The sequence below is a fragment of the Dermochelys coriacea genome, chromosome 2, assembly GCF_009764565.3.
Source record: "Dermochelys coriacea isolate rDerCor1 chromosome 2, rDerCor1.pri.v4, whole genome shotgun sequence".
Lineage (NCBI taxonomy): Eukaryota > Metazoa > Chordata > Testudines > Dermochelyidae > Dermochelys > Dermochelys coriacea.
The window spans coordinates 208,789,580-208,806,619 of record NC_050069.1 but is presented as its reverse complement, the minus strand read 5'-3'; the positions used below and the strand labels follow the sequence as shown (position 1 = coordinate 208,806,619).

The 17,040-nt window shown below is 43.5% G+C and overlaps 1 long non-coding RNA gene across 1 annotated transcript; it reads right to left on the bottom strand.

Moving 5' to 3' along the window:
• Positions 1-11,833: 11,833 nt before the first annotated feature.
• LOC122458971 lies at positions 11,834-15,283 on the bottom strand. Its single transcript, XR_006279355.1, has 2 exons — positions 15,113-15,283; positions 11,834-14,344 (listed from the first exon to the last, which is right to left on the bottom strand). It is a non-coding gene; the product is annotated as an uncharacterized LOC122458971 (long non-coding RNA).
• Positions 15,284-17,040: the final 1,757 nt, after the last annotated feature.

Genomic DNA, 17,040 nt, shown 5'->3' with positions numbered 1-17,040 from the left:
GGGGAAAAATTCATAGGAAGGAGTTGTAGACCAAGCTGGATGAGCAAGCATCTTAGAGAGGTGATTAAGAAGAAGCAGAAAGCATACAGGGAGTGGAAGATAGGAGGGATCAGCAAGGAAAGCTACCTAATTGAGGTCAGAAAATGTAGGGATAAAGTGAGACAGGCTAAAAGTCGAGTAGAGTTGGACCTTGCAAAGGGAATTAAAACCAATAGTAAAAGGTTCTATAGCCATATAAATAAGAAGAAAACTAAGAAAGAAGAAGTGGGGCCGCTTAACACTGAGGATGGAGTGGAGGTTAAAGATAATCTAGGCATGGCCCAATATATAAACAAATACTTTGCCTCAGTCTTTAATAAGGCTAAAGAGGATCTTGGGGATAATGGTAGTATGACAAATGAGAAGGAGGATATAGAGGTAGATATTACCATATCTGAGGTAGAAGCAAAACTGAAACAGCTTAATGGGACTCAATCGGGGGGCCCAGATAATCTTCATCCAAGAATATTAAAGGAATTGGCACCTGAAATTGCAAGCCCATTAGCAAGAATTTATAATGAATCTGTAAACTCAGCAGTAGTACCGAATGATTGGAGAATTGCTAATATAGTTCCTATTTTTAAGAAAAGAAAAAAAGTGATCCGGGTAACTACAGGCCAGTTAGTTTGACATCTGTAGTATGCAAGGTCCTGGAAAAAATTTTGAAGGAGAAATTAGTTAAGGACATTGAAGTCAATGGTAAATGGGACAAAATACAACATGGTTTTACAAAAGGTAGATCGTGCCAGATCAACCTAATCTCCTTTTTTGAAAAAGTAACAGATTTTTTAGATAAAGGAAATGCAGTGGATCTAATTTACCTAGATTTCAGTAAGGCATTTGATACCGTGCCACATGGGGAATTATTAGTTAAATTGGAGAAGATGGGGATCAATATGAACATCAAAAGGTGGATAAGGAATTGGTTAAAGGGGAGACTGCAACGGGTCCTACTGAAAGGTGAATTGTCAGGTTGGAGGGAGGTTACCAGTGGAGTTCCTCAGGGATCGGTTTTGGGACCAATCTTATTTAATCTTTTTATTACTGACCTTGGCACAAAAAGTGGGAGTGTGCTAATAAAGTTTGCAGATGATACAAAGCTGAGAGGTATTGCCAATTCGGAGAAGGATCGGGATATTATACAGGAGGATCTGGATTACCTTGTAAGCTGGAGTAATAGTAATAGGATGAAATTTAATAGTGAGAAGTGTAGGTTTATGCATTTAGGGATTAATAACAAGAATTTTAGTTATAAATTGGGGACGCATCAATTAGAAGTAACGGAAGAGGAGAAGGACCTTGGAGTATTGGTTGATCATAGGATGACTATGAGCTGCCAATGTGATATGGCTGTGAAAAAAGCTAATGCGGTTTTGGGATGCATCAGGAGAGGCATTTCCAGTAGGGATAAGGAGGTTTTAGTACCGTTATACAAGGCACTGGTGAGACCTCACCTAGAATACTGTGTGCAGTTCTGGTCTCCCATGTTTAAAAAGGATGAATTCAAGCTGGAGCAGGTACAGAGAAGGGCTACTAGGATGATCCAAGGAATGGAAAACTTGTCTTATGAAAGGAGATTTAAGGAGCTTGGTTTGTTTAGCCTAACTAAAAGAAGGTTGAGGGGAGATATGATTGCTCTCTATAAATATATCAGAGGGATAAATACAGGAGAGGGAGAGGAATTATTTCAGCTCAGCACAATGTGGACACAAGAACAAATGGCTATAAACTGGCCACCAGGAAGTTTAGACTTGAAATCAGACGAAGGTTTTTAACCATCAGAGGAGTGAAGTTTTGGAATAGCCTTCCAAGGGAAGCAGTGGGGGCAAAAGATCTATCTGGTTTTAAGATTCTACTTGATAAGTTTATGGAGGAGATGATATGATGGGATAATGGGATTTTGGTAAGTAATTGATCTTTAAATATTCAGGGTATATAGGCCAAATCCCCTGAGATGGGATATTAGATGGATGGGATCTGAGTTACCCAGGAAAGAATTTTCTGCAGTATCTGACTGGTGAATCTTGCCCATATGCTCAGGGTTTAGCTGATCGCCATATTTGGGGTCGGGAAGGAATTTTCCTCCAGGGCAGATTGGAGAGGTCCTGGAGGTTTTTTGCCTTCCTCTGTAGCATGGGGCATGGTTGACTTGAGGGAGGCTTCTCTGCTTCTTGAAGTCTTTAAACCATGATTTAAGGACTTCAATAGCTCAGACATGGGTGAGATTTTTCATAGGAGTCGGTGGGTGAGATTCTGTGGCCTGCACTGTGCAGGAGATCGGACTAGATGATCAGAATGGTCCCCTCTGACCTTAGTATCTATGAATCTATGGATTGCTGGGATGTGAAGCAATGCATCACAGGGCATTGAGATAGGACCGAGGATGCCCCACGATTCCCTCTGCCTTCCCATAAGTCTTAGTGGCAGAAGAGAAAGAGGTGCTCTGTGGGATAGCTGCCCAGAGTGCACCACTCCGAATAGTGCTGCAAGTGTGAACATGCTATTGCGCAGGCAGCTGTCAGTGTGAACACACAACAGTGGTTTTCCTTCTGCGCTCTCTAAGCGGCGCTGTAACTTTGTCAGTGTAGACGTGCTCTAAAGCAGCACAGCTGTAGCACCGTATTGTAGACATCACAGCAATGCCAGGGGTTCTTCCATTACTGTAATAAATTCACTTCTCTGAGAGGCAGGAACTTCTGAGAGTTCTTCTATCATCCCAGCAGTTTCTACACTGGGGCTTAGGGCAGCTTAACATCATCGCACAGGGAGTGAAATTTTTCATTGCCCTGAGCGATGTAGTTAAGCCGACCTAACTTTGCAGCATGGACCAGCCAATAATCCTGATCTACACTAGAAAATTAGGTCAGTTTAACTGTCAGTCAAAGGTGTGAAAAATCCACACACCGAGCAGCATCACTGAACCAACCCAAGTCATCGTGTAGACCTAGCTACCGCCTCTGGGGGAGGAGGATTTCCTACACTGCCGTTGGACATAGGAGTATCTACATTGAAGCGCTACAGCAGTGCAGCTGTAGTGTATAAAGTGTAGACAAGCCCTTAGAGCAGGAGTTCTCAAACTGGGGGTCGTGACCTTTCAGAGGGTTACAAGTTTTTTACATGGGGGGTCACGAGCTGTCAGCCTCCACTCCCCAACCCCACTTTGCCTCCAGCATGTATCATAATGTTTAATATAAAAGTATTTTTAATTTATAAAGTGGGGTCACACTGAGAGGCTTGCTGTGTGAAAGGGGTCACCGTACAAAAGTTTGCGAACCACTGCCTTAGAGGCTATTTATATTCAGCAAACATAGCCTTAAATTGTGAGCTATAGCTGGTTAGTTCTACCCTTCAGGCACTACAGTGGCACAGCAGCACCTACACTGCTGCATTGTAGGCACTGCAGTGATGTAAAGGGTTTTTCCGTTGCTGTAGTAAATCCAGCCGCTCCAGAGGCAGTAGCTAGGTAGATAGAATTCCTCCGTGGCCCAGGCTGCATCTACGGTGGGAGTTAGGTTGACATAACTACATTACATAGGGCATGATATTTTTCACAGCTATGAGCGATGTAGCTAGGTTGACCTAACAGCTGGTTTAGGCTACAAAGTTAGATTGGCTTAACTACATCACTAAGGGCTGTGAAAAATTTAACATCCTGTGCAATGTTATTAAGCTGACCTAAGCCCTGGCATAGACACCACTAAGTTGACAGAAGAATTCTTCCATTGACCTAGCTACCACCTCTGAGTGGTGGGTTTACTACAGTAGTGGAAGAACCCCTTCTATCACAGTAGTGTCTATACTACAGCAATTCAGCTTCAGTAACATTTCTAGTGTAGGCCAGGCCTAAATTTTGCCGCTAATTGCTCTACTTCAAGCATTTACAAGATGTGAAAAGAAGTTAGAGTGGACAAACCAAACCTAGCTTCGAACACAAATCACGTAGGACCTCACCCCTGCTTTTCAAACAACTTGTGGTTGAAGCACATCCATGCAGATTTAGGACTTGTGACTTAAAGCAAACTAACTTCTTTATGCTGATGGAGTGGGTGGGGAGTACTACAAAAGGGAGATGCTCCACATGGATGCCAAGAGGTCCATACAGTAAGAGCAGGTTTTTCTCATCATTGGGCGCTGTATGATTGTCCATGCCCTGGTCTATCCTTGTGACCACTGTTCCTTCCCTTCTCTCCTGTGTGTAGAATGTATGGTGGCTACATGGTAACTTACCAGTATTCTCAGTGCTCTAGGAGTACTTTCCCTCCTAAGAGTTTCTCCTCTTCATGATATTTTTAAAGTGATAGAGGTTTCATAAAACCAATATTAGTCATAGTTCTCACCTTTCTGTTAATGGTAATACTAAAGCATGACACTGCTGTTTTTTGCTCAACTCAGAGGAGAACTAGTTGACATATGAGAGGTATCTGAAGCTGCCATTTTCAAATATGGGTGTCTATCATGCTGAATCCATATTTAGGTGCTCAATTAAGTGGTCTTTCAAAATACTAAGCTCCTAGTGCAGAGGTCCCCAAACTGTGGGGCATATCTCCCTAAAGGGGTGCAGAGAAAAGTTCAGGGAAGCACAGCAACTTGGCCAGCCCCACCAAGGGACAGGGAGGGAGTACCACCCAAACCTGCTCCGAGCTCTGCTCTGGCCCTGCCCCCACTCCCTGATGGCAGTTCTGCACCCAGCCCCAGCCTCACCCTCAGCTCCTTACCCATCAGTGTCTCCCTCCAATCCCCAAGAGCCGAGGCCCCACTCCAGGCTTGGGGGGATATGACCCTGAAAAGTTTGGGGACCACTGTCTTAGTGACATTAATAAGACTACTTATGTAGGTTATGAACAACTTTGCAAGTCAGCACTCTTAGTGTGTACTGTTTAAAGATTTTTTTTATCCCCAGAATTAGTATTTTATGACATGCACAATTACTTTAAATACTGAGTGTATAACTGACACCATTAAGAATTTGCAGTGATGGAGGAGCTGTGCTGGTCCTAGAAACAAGCTAGGGGAGGTAACCCTTTATTAGACTATCTTCTGTTGAAAGAAATGCCCAGCCTTCAAGCTTCACAGAGCTCTTCCTCAGGTCTAGGGAAGGTAACCAGAGTGATCACACTAAGGCTATGTCTACGCTCGGGATCTTACAGCAGCATAGCTATATCGCTACAGTTGTGCTGCTGTAAGATTTCCTATGTAGTCCTCTTTGCTGGCAAGAGAGAGCTAGCCTGCCAGCATAATTAAACCCCCCACCCCACCCAGCAGAGTTAGGTATGGTGGCAGGAGAGCCTCTCCTGGTGACAGTGCTGTCCACACCAGCACTTGTACTGGTAAAAAGAAAAGGAGTACGTGTAGCACCTTAGAGACTAACAAATTTATTTGAGCATAAGCTTTCGTGAGCTACAGCTCACTTCATCGGATGCATTCAGTGGAAAATACAGTGGGGAGATTTATATACATAGAGAACATGAAACATACAGTAGGGTGTTACTATACACATTGTAAGGAGAGTGATCACTTAAGATGAGCTATTACCAGCAGGAGAGCAGGGGAGGGGGAGTGGGGAGAAAACCTTTTGTATGATAATCAAGGTGGGCCATTTCCAGCAGTTGACAAAAACATCTGAGGAATGGGGGGGAGGGAGAGAATAAACATAGGGAAATAGTTTTACTTTGTGTAATGACCCATCCACTCCCAGTCTCTATTCAAGCCCAAAGTTAATTGTATCCAGCTTGCAAATTAATTCCAATTCAGCAATCTCTCGGAGTCTGGTTTTGAAGTTTTTTGGTCAAAGAATAGCCACTCTTAGGTCTGTAATTGAGTGACCAGAGAGATTGAAGTGTTCTCCGACTGGTTTTTGAATGTTATAATTCTTGACATCTGATTTGTGTCCATTTATTCTTTTATGTAGAGACTGTCCAGTTTGACAAATGTACATGGCAGAGGGGCATTGCTGGCACATTCGTAGATGTGCAGGTGAACAAGCTTCTGATAGTGTGGCTGATGTGATTAGGCCCTATGATGGTGTCCCCTGAAGAGATGTGGACACAGTTGGCAACAGGCTTTGTTGCAAGGATAGGTTCCTAGGTTAGTAGTTCTGTTGTGTGGTTTCTGGCAAGTATTTGCTTCAGGTTGGGGGGCTGCCTGTAAGCAAAGACTGGCTTGTCTCCCAAGATCTGTGAGAGTGATGGGTCATCCTTCAGGATAGGTTGTAGATCCTTGATGATGCATTGGAGAGGTTTTAGTTGGGGGCTGAAGGTGATGGCTAGTGGCGTTCTGTTGTTTTCTTTGTTGGGCCTGTTTTGCAATAGGTGACTTCTGGGTACTCTTCGGGCTCTGTCAATCTGTTTCTTCACTTCAGCACATGGGTAGTGTAGTTAAAAGAATGCTTGATAGAGATCTTGTAGGTGTTTGTCTCTAGGGGTTGGAGCAAATGCGGTTGTATCATAGAGCTTGGCTGTAGACAATGGATCGTGTGGTGTCATCTGGGTGAAAGCTAGAGGCATGTAGGTAGGAATAGCTGTCAGTAAGTTTCTGGTATAGGGTGGTGTTTATGTGACCATCGCTTATTAGCACCGTAGTGTCCAGGAAGTGGATATCTTGTGTAGACTGGTCCAGGCTGAGGTTGATGGTGGGATGAAAATTGTTGAAATCCTGGTGGAATTCCTCAAGGGCTTCTTTTCCATGAGTCCAGATGATGAAGATGTCATCAATGAAGTGTAAGTAGAGTAGGGGCATTAGGGGACGAGAGCTGAGGAAGCGTTGTTCTAAATCAGCCATAAAAATGTTGGCATACTGTGGGGCCATGCAGGTACCTATCACAGTGCCACGGATTTGAAGGTATACATTGTCACCAAATGTGAAATAGAACTCCCAGCTATCTTCAAGATACCACTGAGTTCCTGAGGAAACCACAATCCATCGGTGATCTTCCTGAAAACACCATCCTAGCCACTATGGATGTAGAAGCCCTCTACACCAACATTCCACACAAAGACAGACTACAAGCCGTCAGGAACAGTATCCCCGATAATGTCACAGCAAACCTGGTGGCTGAACTTTGTGACTTTCTCCTCACCCATAACTATTTCACATTTGGGGACAATGTATACCTTCAAATCAGCAGCACTGCGATGGGTACCGGCATGGCCCACAGTATGCCAACATTTTTATGGTTGACTTAGAACAACGCTTCCTCAGCTTTCGTCCCCTAATTCCTCAAGGACAAAAAAAAATTAAAAACCAGACTCCAATGAGAGACTGCTGAAATGGAATTAATTTGCAAACTAGATACAATTAACTTAGGCTTGAATAGAGACTGGGAGTGGATGGGTCATTACACAAAGTAAAACTATTTCCCCATGTTTATCCCCCCCCCCCCCCCCCCACACACACACACACAGTTCCTCAGATGTTCTTGTCAACTGCTGGAAATGGCCCACCTTGATCATCACTACAAAAGGTTTTCTCCCCCCTCCCTCTCCCCCGCTCTCCTGCGGGCAATAGCTCATCTTAAGTGATCACTCTCCTTACAGTGTGTATAGTAACACCCATTGTTTCATGTTCTCTGTGTGTATATAAATCTCCCCACTGTATTTTCCACTGAATGCAGCCGATGAAGTGAGCTGTAGCTCACAAAAGCTTATGCTCAAATAAATTTGTTAGTCTCTAAGGTGCCACAAGTACTCCTTTTCTTTTTGCGAAAAGAGACCATCACAGCTGCTACTCTGAAACTTGTACTGGTGAAACTTGCATCCGTCAGGGCTGTATTTTTTCCCCCACACCCCTGATCAACGAAAGTGGCAGTGTAGACGAAGCCTAAATACAAAGTCAGACAGATTAAGCAGCATAATGGGTTCACACATAGTGTAGGACACCACTTAAAATGAACACCTCTGCAGTTGTAGAACAAAGGAAGGTTAGTGGGCAGCAGGGTGTGTTACAAATGTTGGAATGAGCCATATAAACCAGTATCCATTAAGTCCATGGTTTGTTTTTTTGTTAAGAGTCCAGCAGAGTTATGAATTTGTTTCCAAGCTCATCTTTTAAAGGACTGGTTGCAGGTTTCATTTGAGGAGGAGTGAGGTCAGCCATAGAGTGATTGCTTTGTGACAAGTGCTTGCCTACAGCTGGTAGGGTATTTTGTCCTTTTTCTGTATGACTTCATTCAAAAGCATAATGCTTGTCTGGTTTCACCCACATAGTAGTTTGAGGCATTTGATGCACAGGGTGATACACACCACAGGTTGATAGGCATGTGTAGGACCCATGGATCAACACTACATAGTCAGATGTGTTTCTTTAAGAAACAAAATACATAAATAGGACTCATCCCCTACAATTATAGAACACATTCATCTGTATGGCAGCTGTGAACCAAATAATGGTGCAGAACAATTTCTTTAAACAGTGTCCTCCTTATTTTACATATGGGGGAAGGAAAACCAGCAGTAAGCCAATCTCAGCCAAATAATGAAAATATTTGGTATCTAAAAAGAATCGGTCATGATTTCCTTATGCTCAGTGCTGTTTCTTCAGACTACAACTTTCCTCTTTTCAAAGTAACATACAGAGGTAACATTCCTCAATAATTGAGTCTGGTTTTTCATATATGCAGAACTTATTCTGCTACAGTTACAGCAGCAGGGAATATTGTAGTAGTGAGCAGGCAAGTTCTTAATAAATGCTGAATCCCGAGGCTAAATTTCACCTACTTTACACCAACTACTCTCTGTGCAGTTATTCAAGCTAATTAGAATTAGAAGTTTCAATACTTCACCTCCAGTGTTATAATATGAACTATAGGTCAGACTTATTGTGCTGAAGATTTAATGCCCATCCAAAGTTAACACAAACATCTTAAGAAATGGTTTAAAAAGGCAACTTTAAAAGCAGGAAGAATAATAATTAGCTGTATTTTAAAGAAGCCTTATTTAGTGCACAGGAACAAACCATCCCAATGTGCAGAAAGAATAGTAAATATGGCAGACGACCAGCTTGGTTTAACAGAGCAATCTTTGGCGAGCTTAAACACGAAAAGGAAGCTTACAAGAAGTGGAAACTTGGACAGATGACTAGGAAGGAGTATAAAAATATTGCTCGAGAATACAGGGGTGTAATCAGGAAGGCCAAAGCACAATTGGAGTTGCAGCTAGCAAGGGATGTTCAGGGTAACAAGAAGGTTTTTCTACAGGTATGTTAGCAACAAGGTGGTGGTCAGGGAAAGTGTGGGACCCTTACTGAAGAGGGGAGGCAACCTAGTGAAAAATTGTGTGGAAAAAACTGAAGTACTCAATGGTTTTTTTGCCTTGGTCTTTAAAGACAAGGTCAGCTTCCAGACTGCTGCACTGGGCAGCACATTATGGGGAAGAGGTGAGCAGCCCTCAGTGGTGAAACAGGTTAAGGACGATTTAGAAAAACGACATGCACAAGTCCATGGATCTGGTTCTAATGCATCCAAGAGTGCTGAAGGTAGTTGGCTGATGTGATTGCAGAGCCATTGGCTAGAGATAGGTTTCAGAGTGACCTAGACAAATTGGAGGATTGGGCCAAAAGAAATCTGATGCAGTTCAACAAGGACAAGTGCAGTTAGGACAGAAGAATCCCATGCACTGCTACAGGCTGGGGACCAACTGGCTAAGTGGCAGTTCTGGAGAAAAAGACCTAGGGATTACAGTGGGTGAGAAGCTGGATCTGAGTGAACAGTGTGCCCTTGTTGCCAAGAAGGCCAACAGTATATTGGGCTGCACTAGCAGAAGCATTGCCAGCAGATTGAGGAGAATAACTATTCCCCTCTATTAGGCACTGGTGAGACCACATCTGGACTATTGTGTCCAGTTTTGCACCCCCTACAGAAAGGATGTGAACAAATTGGAGTGTTCAGTGGAGAGCAATGAAAATGATTAGGGGGCTGGGGAACATGATTTACACGAGGCAGCTGAGGGAAACTGGGCTTATTTAGTCTGTAGAAGAGTGAGGGGGGATTTGATAGCATCCTTCAGCTACCTGAGGGAGGTGCAAAGAGGATGGAGCTAGGCTGTTCTCAGTAGTGGCAGATGACAGAACAAGAAGCAATGGTCTCAAGTTGCAGTGGGGGGGGAAGTCTAGGTTAGATATTAGGGAAAAACTATTTCACTAGGCAAGTGGTGAAGCACTGAAATGGGTTACCTAGGGAGGTGGTGAAATCTCCATCTTTAGAGGTTTAAGGCCTGGCTTGACAAAGCCCTGGCTGGGATGATTTAGTTGGGGTTGGTCCCGCTGTGAGCAGGGGTTGGACTAGATGACCTCCTGAGGTCTCTCCCAACCCTAATCTTCTATGATATGAAGTAGGTAGAGCTTATTTTAAAGTCATTTGTAATCAATCTTTTGTAGCTTTTCTATTTCCCTCCCAAAACAAAAATATAGACTATTAAAAGCAACTTTTCAAATAGTTCTCTCTCCATAAGAATTCACTTATTCAAATTGTGTTTCACCATCTTGGCTTCCACAGTCAAACTTTGAGGGCCAGCTTTTGCACTCTATTAGACTAGCTGTGTTACACTACTGAGTTGTGCAATTTCAGGGGCCTACAACTGCCCTAGCAGAATGGATGCCCAGTTTACTTGACTTGAGAGTAATGCAAGAAACTCATTGTCTTTCCCCAAGAATTTGGAAGAGGACAGTTTCAATCACTAAGAGCCACAAAAACAAATGAAATGCAGAAATTCACAGATTTATAACTGCAGCTTTTGAGTCTGAGCTGAAGTGATTGTCATGGGATATCTGCCTCAGTAAGGAGGCTAGGAATAGCCCCTTGCCATGCATTCACACACTTGAGGAGCAGAGCCAGATCAATATAAACATGCCAAGAATTAAACAGAGCCTTCTGAAGTCTGGTATGTTGTGTTTATTGAACACTTATTTTGTTAATTTTAAACACCATTTCTGCTTACACTTAACTTAATAGTTGATTACTAATTATTTCTGAAGATTAATCTGGGGGATTTATCCCAGCCATTAAAAAATGAATCTGAGCAATCACTTAATTTTAATAAGGAATATGGCATAAACATTAAAATTCTATAAAAACCACACATAGAAAATGTCTGACTTTCACTGTGTCATTCTGTGGCTTCTAGAATATTAGAATTCTTAGTTCTTTCCCTTCCCCTCATTTTTGCTATACTAAAATTTTGCCTAGTTTCAACAAACAAAAAACCCACCCTTTTGACACTTACACAAATGTGCAGAATGGGGTGCTCTCCCCATTATGAGGAAGAGCCCCATATATTTAAATAGCTGCTTTTTTTTAAATGGCACTTGGTTTTGAAATGCAAGAATATCTGTTTAGAATATTCTCTCTACAATCTATATTGTCCAACAACCTAGAGCAGAAACTGCCCTGCCTAGAAGCCAACCTCTAAATAAGTTATTCTGATGCACGTATATAATTTAGCAGTCAGATTTTATTACTTAAACGGAAGCAGAATAAATAAAAAGCTATTAGACAAATTAATCCCCATTATCTTGATCAAATGTTATTAAACTGTTCAATATTGAACCCAGTGGTAGGCCTTCATGGCTCTACAGGTATCTTTTACAATTTTATTCTTAAATCACAGATGTATTATACTCTATTCTGAAGATTTAGAAAATGTTATGTACAATAAGCCAATTGTTATATGTACTTTTTAAAAAGCAGCATTTTGAATGACCAAGTGTAAAAGTGAACTGGAAAGCTATCACACTAAATGATCAGCAGAACCTGCATACCTTAGTACAAGTATTAGACTTCTTGAACTGTTAGTTTTATTTTTTCCCCAGAGCTGCCTCAGGTCACCTGACCACCTGCTATCAAAACTTAAGTGCCACTTAAAGTACACTATATAAGTATTACTCCCATCTGAAAATTGGCATGTATTGAGTGTCACATGCCCTACCAAGCTAAAATGCACATTGTGAGAAAGTCACAGAGACAAATGAAAAAAAATCTCCCAACAGATACTTTAAGGGCAAAGCTTGCTCAATTTACTCACGTATCTAGTCACATTTACTAGAGTGGGACTCCTCAGGTGAGTAAGTAACAAAAAAATTCACCCCAAAACTTACACATTCAACTTAGAGGTTAGAGAATGAATCAGGCCTTTACTTAAGGACAGATTCTGATCTATTACACTGGTGTAAATCCAGAAAGACTATATTAACAGACTCAGGGTTTACAGTTTGAAACATCAGAATCTGGTCCTAGCATAGACCCAGGATTGGTGTAAGATAAACTCCAAATACAGCAGGGGTTCTCAAATTGGGGGGCAGGACCCATCAAGGGGTTGTGAGGTTATTATGTGGGGGGGATCATGAGCTGTCCACCTCCACCCCAAACCCTGCTTTGACTCCAGCATTTATAATGGTGTTAAATATATAAAAAAAAGTGTTTCACAGCAATGAAGACTGAAAAAAAACAACAACTAACATTTAGGTGTTAAAACTAGGGAGCCCTTTTTGCTTAAGGTCTGGTGCTTTTGAGCATGTACAAAACATGGAAAAATAGTAACTCCGTGTGTATTTTATATAGGGGCAGAAACCACTCCCAAGTTAAATAAGCAGTGGGACTTTAGCCCTGACAATAAAAGGTGTTGCCCCATAGCCATACTGATAAAGAGCTGCACAGAGTAGTAGCCAAGCCTTCTCTTAAAACAACTGCATAGTGTACAATTTAAAACAGCAGGCAATTGCCAAAAACTGGTCTGGAAAAAGCAAATACAGCCATAACATTGACCACACAGGCTACCATACACTAAATGCTCTTCACTTTACTTACCCTTTGATGAAATAGGTTGGCTAAAAGAAACTATATATATTTAGAATAGCTTTTCACATTGCAGCCCAACTCGCAGTGAGCTGATACTCTTGCTTTACCTTTCAGGTATGGACTGACAGGAAGAGTTGATTTAGGTTTCTAGGGTAGTGGAAGATCAAAGAAACTAATGAACACAAAACCCCTATCAGAAAAATACTGAAATATATATATATTTATATTTTCATTCATTCCCTACTACAATGCAACTATTTGTTGAAGAGGCTACTGTTGCTGAAGGGCCACCTGAAGTCATTACTTAATTTGTAATGACTAGTCAATATCCAAAACACCCTCATTTGTTTTGATTGCTGTTGAAACAATTGCCTCGGCTATCAGAAGAATAATCATCTTTTGGTTAAGCCCACCTTAAAGAAAGTTTATATTTACCATTTGTATTTGATATTGTGCAGCATTTCTAAAGCTAACAAGTGAATGTTATACTGTTGCTAGCTTCAGAAGTGAGCTTGGTCACCTCATTCTGGACCTGATTGGACATCTGTTCACATTCAAAACCAACTCAACCATTGCTGTGAGCTGCAACACCCACTAGTGTAGTCTGTGTGTCAGATTATAGTGTCTTCAGCACATCTTTCTTACTATTAAACATTGATTTAGACTAGTCCTTCAAAAACCTTTTCCTCAAAAGGAAGATTTCGGCAAGTACTTAAATACAAATGTTGACAGTAGTCCAACTACATTAAAAATACAGGAACAAAGTTGCCTTGTATTCAAGTAGCCCATAGCAGTTCACATTTTTAAGTGAAGACAACTCATTGCTTTATGATGTAGCACATCACAAAATATGCAAATTGCAGACAATGGTAATAGTTTGAGTGGAACATTTCCTAGATCTTGCTAATGAAGAGTACCAAGTCATTTCTTCAACTCTAGTTAAAATAGCTTTCAGTTAACTATTGTCATAATTATTTAAATAAAACTAAAGGTTTTTGCACAAGTGTTCAGTAACTTTTATATAATGTCTACAGAGATTAGGCAAATAGGAATAGTGCCTAACATGTTAATATGACCACTAATTGGTAGCATTTAGTTCCACATTTATACTTGCAGTCAAATTGGCCTCATTTAAATAACTTTACGATACCCAGATGTTGTGCTATTTTTAATCCAAAATCTTCAGAAACTAGCAGGCCACTAGATTATAAAAGCAAAGTTTTTGTTTCAAGCCCAAAGCAGAGTTACTGAAGTGAACCCTGGTCTGCTCTCCCACTCCCATTTCATTCTCTCCTCTGATCCCACCTCCTTTTGGAAGGAGATTGTAGTGACGTGTCCACCTGAGCCTTTCAGGACTGCTGCATTAACCTCTTCGCTGCTACAGACCCCAAAGACAAAGTTCTGTAGTGCACTGACTTCTATCATAATCAGAGTCCGAGTGTCACAGAACTTTGCTTCAAGAGACTAAATCCTCCTGAGTTACAGGTACCAAGCGTTTCTTCAAGTGGAAAGGCTCCCTTTCTGGAAATGGAGAACGCAAACAGTTAGAGGGGAGCCCTTTTGATTAATCAATTAACTCGGCATAGAATCCAAGCACCAGAACTAAGGAAAGGAACAACGCCAAAGCTAAATGGCTGCTCCAGTCTATGCCAGTTGCAGCAGCCCCCCACCAGCAGCTGGTTTGAACAACAGACTGAAACAATTCAGGAACAGCTGGTTGTGTCACCAGTGAGTTACACTAGTCCAGCTGCTGGTGCTTTCAAGCTCGCTAGGGAGAGCCACTGCTCTAGTGTCCCATGAAAGGTGACCACCCCGGGGGCTGCCAGCACACCACAATGCACACAGACACAAGACATGCCAGGGGACTTGGGACAAGTTAGCACCTTCAACACAAGGCTGGAGGTGAAGAAGTAGGGGCCCTGTCCAGCGCGGACGAGCATAAGCAAGCGATCCTCCCCATAAAACCAGTAAGAATTCCTGGGCAGTCCCCCCTCTCCTTGCCCGGGGGCCAGAGACACCCCCCCTCTCCTTGCCCCTCTCCCTTCACACGAGGAGCATTCACCCCCCCCTCCTTGCACGGGGGCCAGAGACACCCCCCCTCCTTGCACGGGGGCCAGAGACACCCCCCCTCCTTGCACCCCTCCCTTCACACGAGGAGCATTCAGCCTCCTCCCCTTGCACGGGGGCCAGAGGCACCCCCCAACCATGCACCCTTCCCTCTCCTTGCACGAGGGCAGAGCGATGCCCCCCCCCCCCGCGCAGGACCCTTCTCCCCTCCCCCGCCCGCACCTGGAGCGGCCGCAGCTCCCAACGCAACAGGTCCCGCGCAGCGCCTCGCGCTCCGGCCGCAGCAGCCCCCGGTGCAGCCGAAGGAGCCGCGCCGGCGGCGGTCCCCCGAAGGCGGGGCGGGGCAGGGCGGAGGGGGGGGGGGAGCTGCGGCCCGTGTCCGCGCTGCGCGGCCGGCTGCGTCCCCCGGCCCGGCGCTGCCCCTGCCCCAGCCCCGGCACCGGCCGCCCCCAGCCCCGCGCCGCGCCGCGCTGCTCCATCTTGACTTTTGCCGACGTGGAAATTTTAGGCTCGGAGACGAGCTGCGCTCTTATTGGCTGGCGGCGGCCGGGGTCGGAGGTCATGGCTGCTGTAGCCGCTCCGCGCCAAGCCGCCTCGCAGGCGGAGGGGCCGCCGCGGGGCCCCGCCCCGCTCCGCTCCGCTCGGGGCAGAGGCGGCTGGGAGCCGCTGTGCTGGCTGGCTGGGCGGGTGGGGGAGGGCGCTGACGGCTGACAGTGCCTGGCTGGGGCGCTCCAGGGGGCAGCGTCTCCCTTAGTGCAGCGGGGTGCCTGGCTGGGGCGCTGCAGGGGGGCTTTCCCTTAGCACAATGGTGCGCCTGGCTGAAGTGCCGCAGCAGGGCTTGTCTTAGTCCGATTAACTGCACGAGTGGGGTGGTATGGAGTATGGAGAGCTCTCCCTTGTGCAGTGGGGCATGGCTGGGGTGCTTCGCGCAATGGGGTTCTTTGCTCTACTGGAAGATCATGTTGGAGCTGTCTTCAGCAGAAGCTGCTGTTTGTTTCCTTTGTACTATTAACAAGCAAGCTTAAGAAATACATTCTTCTTCTTCTACGTGATGAGCCCTCAGGCTTCTTCTGTAGCTGTTGGTTGTTAAAAGTATGGAAAACTCAGTACATGAATAGGGTTCCTATGTTAGCCTATAAATAATGTATGTTCAAGTTTGTAAAGGATACATAAACAGAACAGAAATAAAGTGTTTATATTATAAAGAAACACTGGCTTCATTTCAGTCAGTCAAACAATAGTAGGGTAGCTAAATGGTAACCCTGCTAATGAAGTTAATAGGAGTTTTGTCTGGCTAAGAAATGGAAGGTTAAGTCTCTGGTTGTTTAGGCCTCAATCCTGTGAGTACTCATGCCTCAGTCCTGCATTAGATCATTGTAGGGGTAGCATCCTGTACCCCTAAAGACTTCTTGTAGAATCAAGGCCATCGTCAATACACATAAATTGTCACTGCCTGTAAAAGCTCAAGAGGAAAAATATTCAATCGAAAAAAATTAAAGTGCTCTAATTTTTAGTTTATATTATGTAATAAAACAGAAGTGCTTGTTTTTATTATGTTTACAATATATTTGGGAATTTTGGGGGAGGAAAGGGGCCTTACCTTTAAATACTTAATTTCCTTTTCTTCCATTCCTTAGTCATCAAAACCAGAAATCCTCGCTCCTTCCGTCTGTCTGTATCTTTTATCCATAAGGCATATCCTATCTTTTCATATTTGCCTTCATGTTGCTTTTCCTTGTCCATGCCTAGTTTTGCTGTTTCTTTCCCCATGCTCTTTCTTTCTTTTTTCCTTCTTGTTCCCAGGCTATCCCCAGTCTCTAGGTATGGACCCACTATGTGAGGCCAGTCGGCCTTAGCTATGCTGTTGTCGAGCTGTCGTGTGTACAGGAATATTGATTTTACAGCGTGTGTGCTCTGTTAAAAAAAAATCAATATTTCAGTAGATTGAGCAGAGCGTGCAGAAGTGTAATGGAGCCCAGCCTGCTAATGTAACATGCAGGGTCTTCATTCAGAGATTGAGGTCAGTCAGAAAATGGAAATGTGTTTTCTTATTTTATTGTCTGTTTCAGATTTAATGTAGATGTTTATATTCCAGTGTTTAACTTACAGCAGGGCATGCAGTGACTTTAAAGTCATGTTAACAATATCAC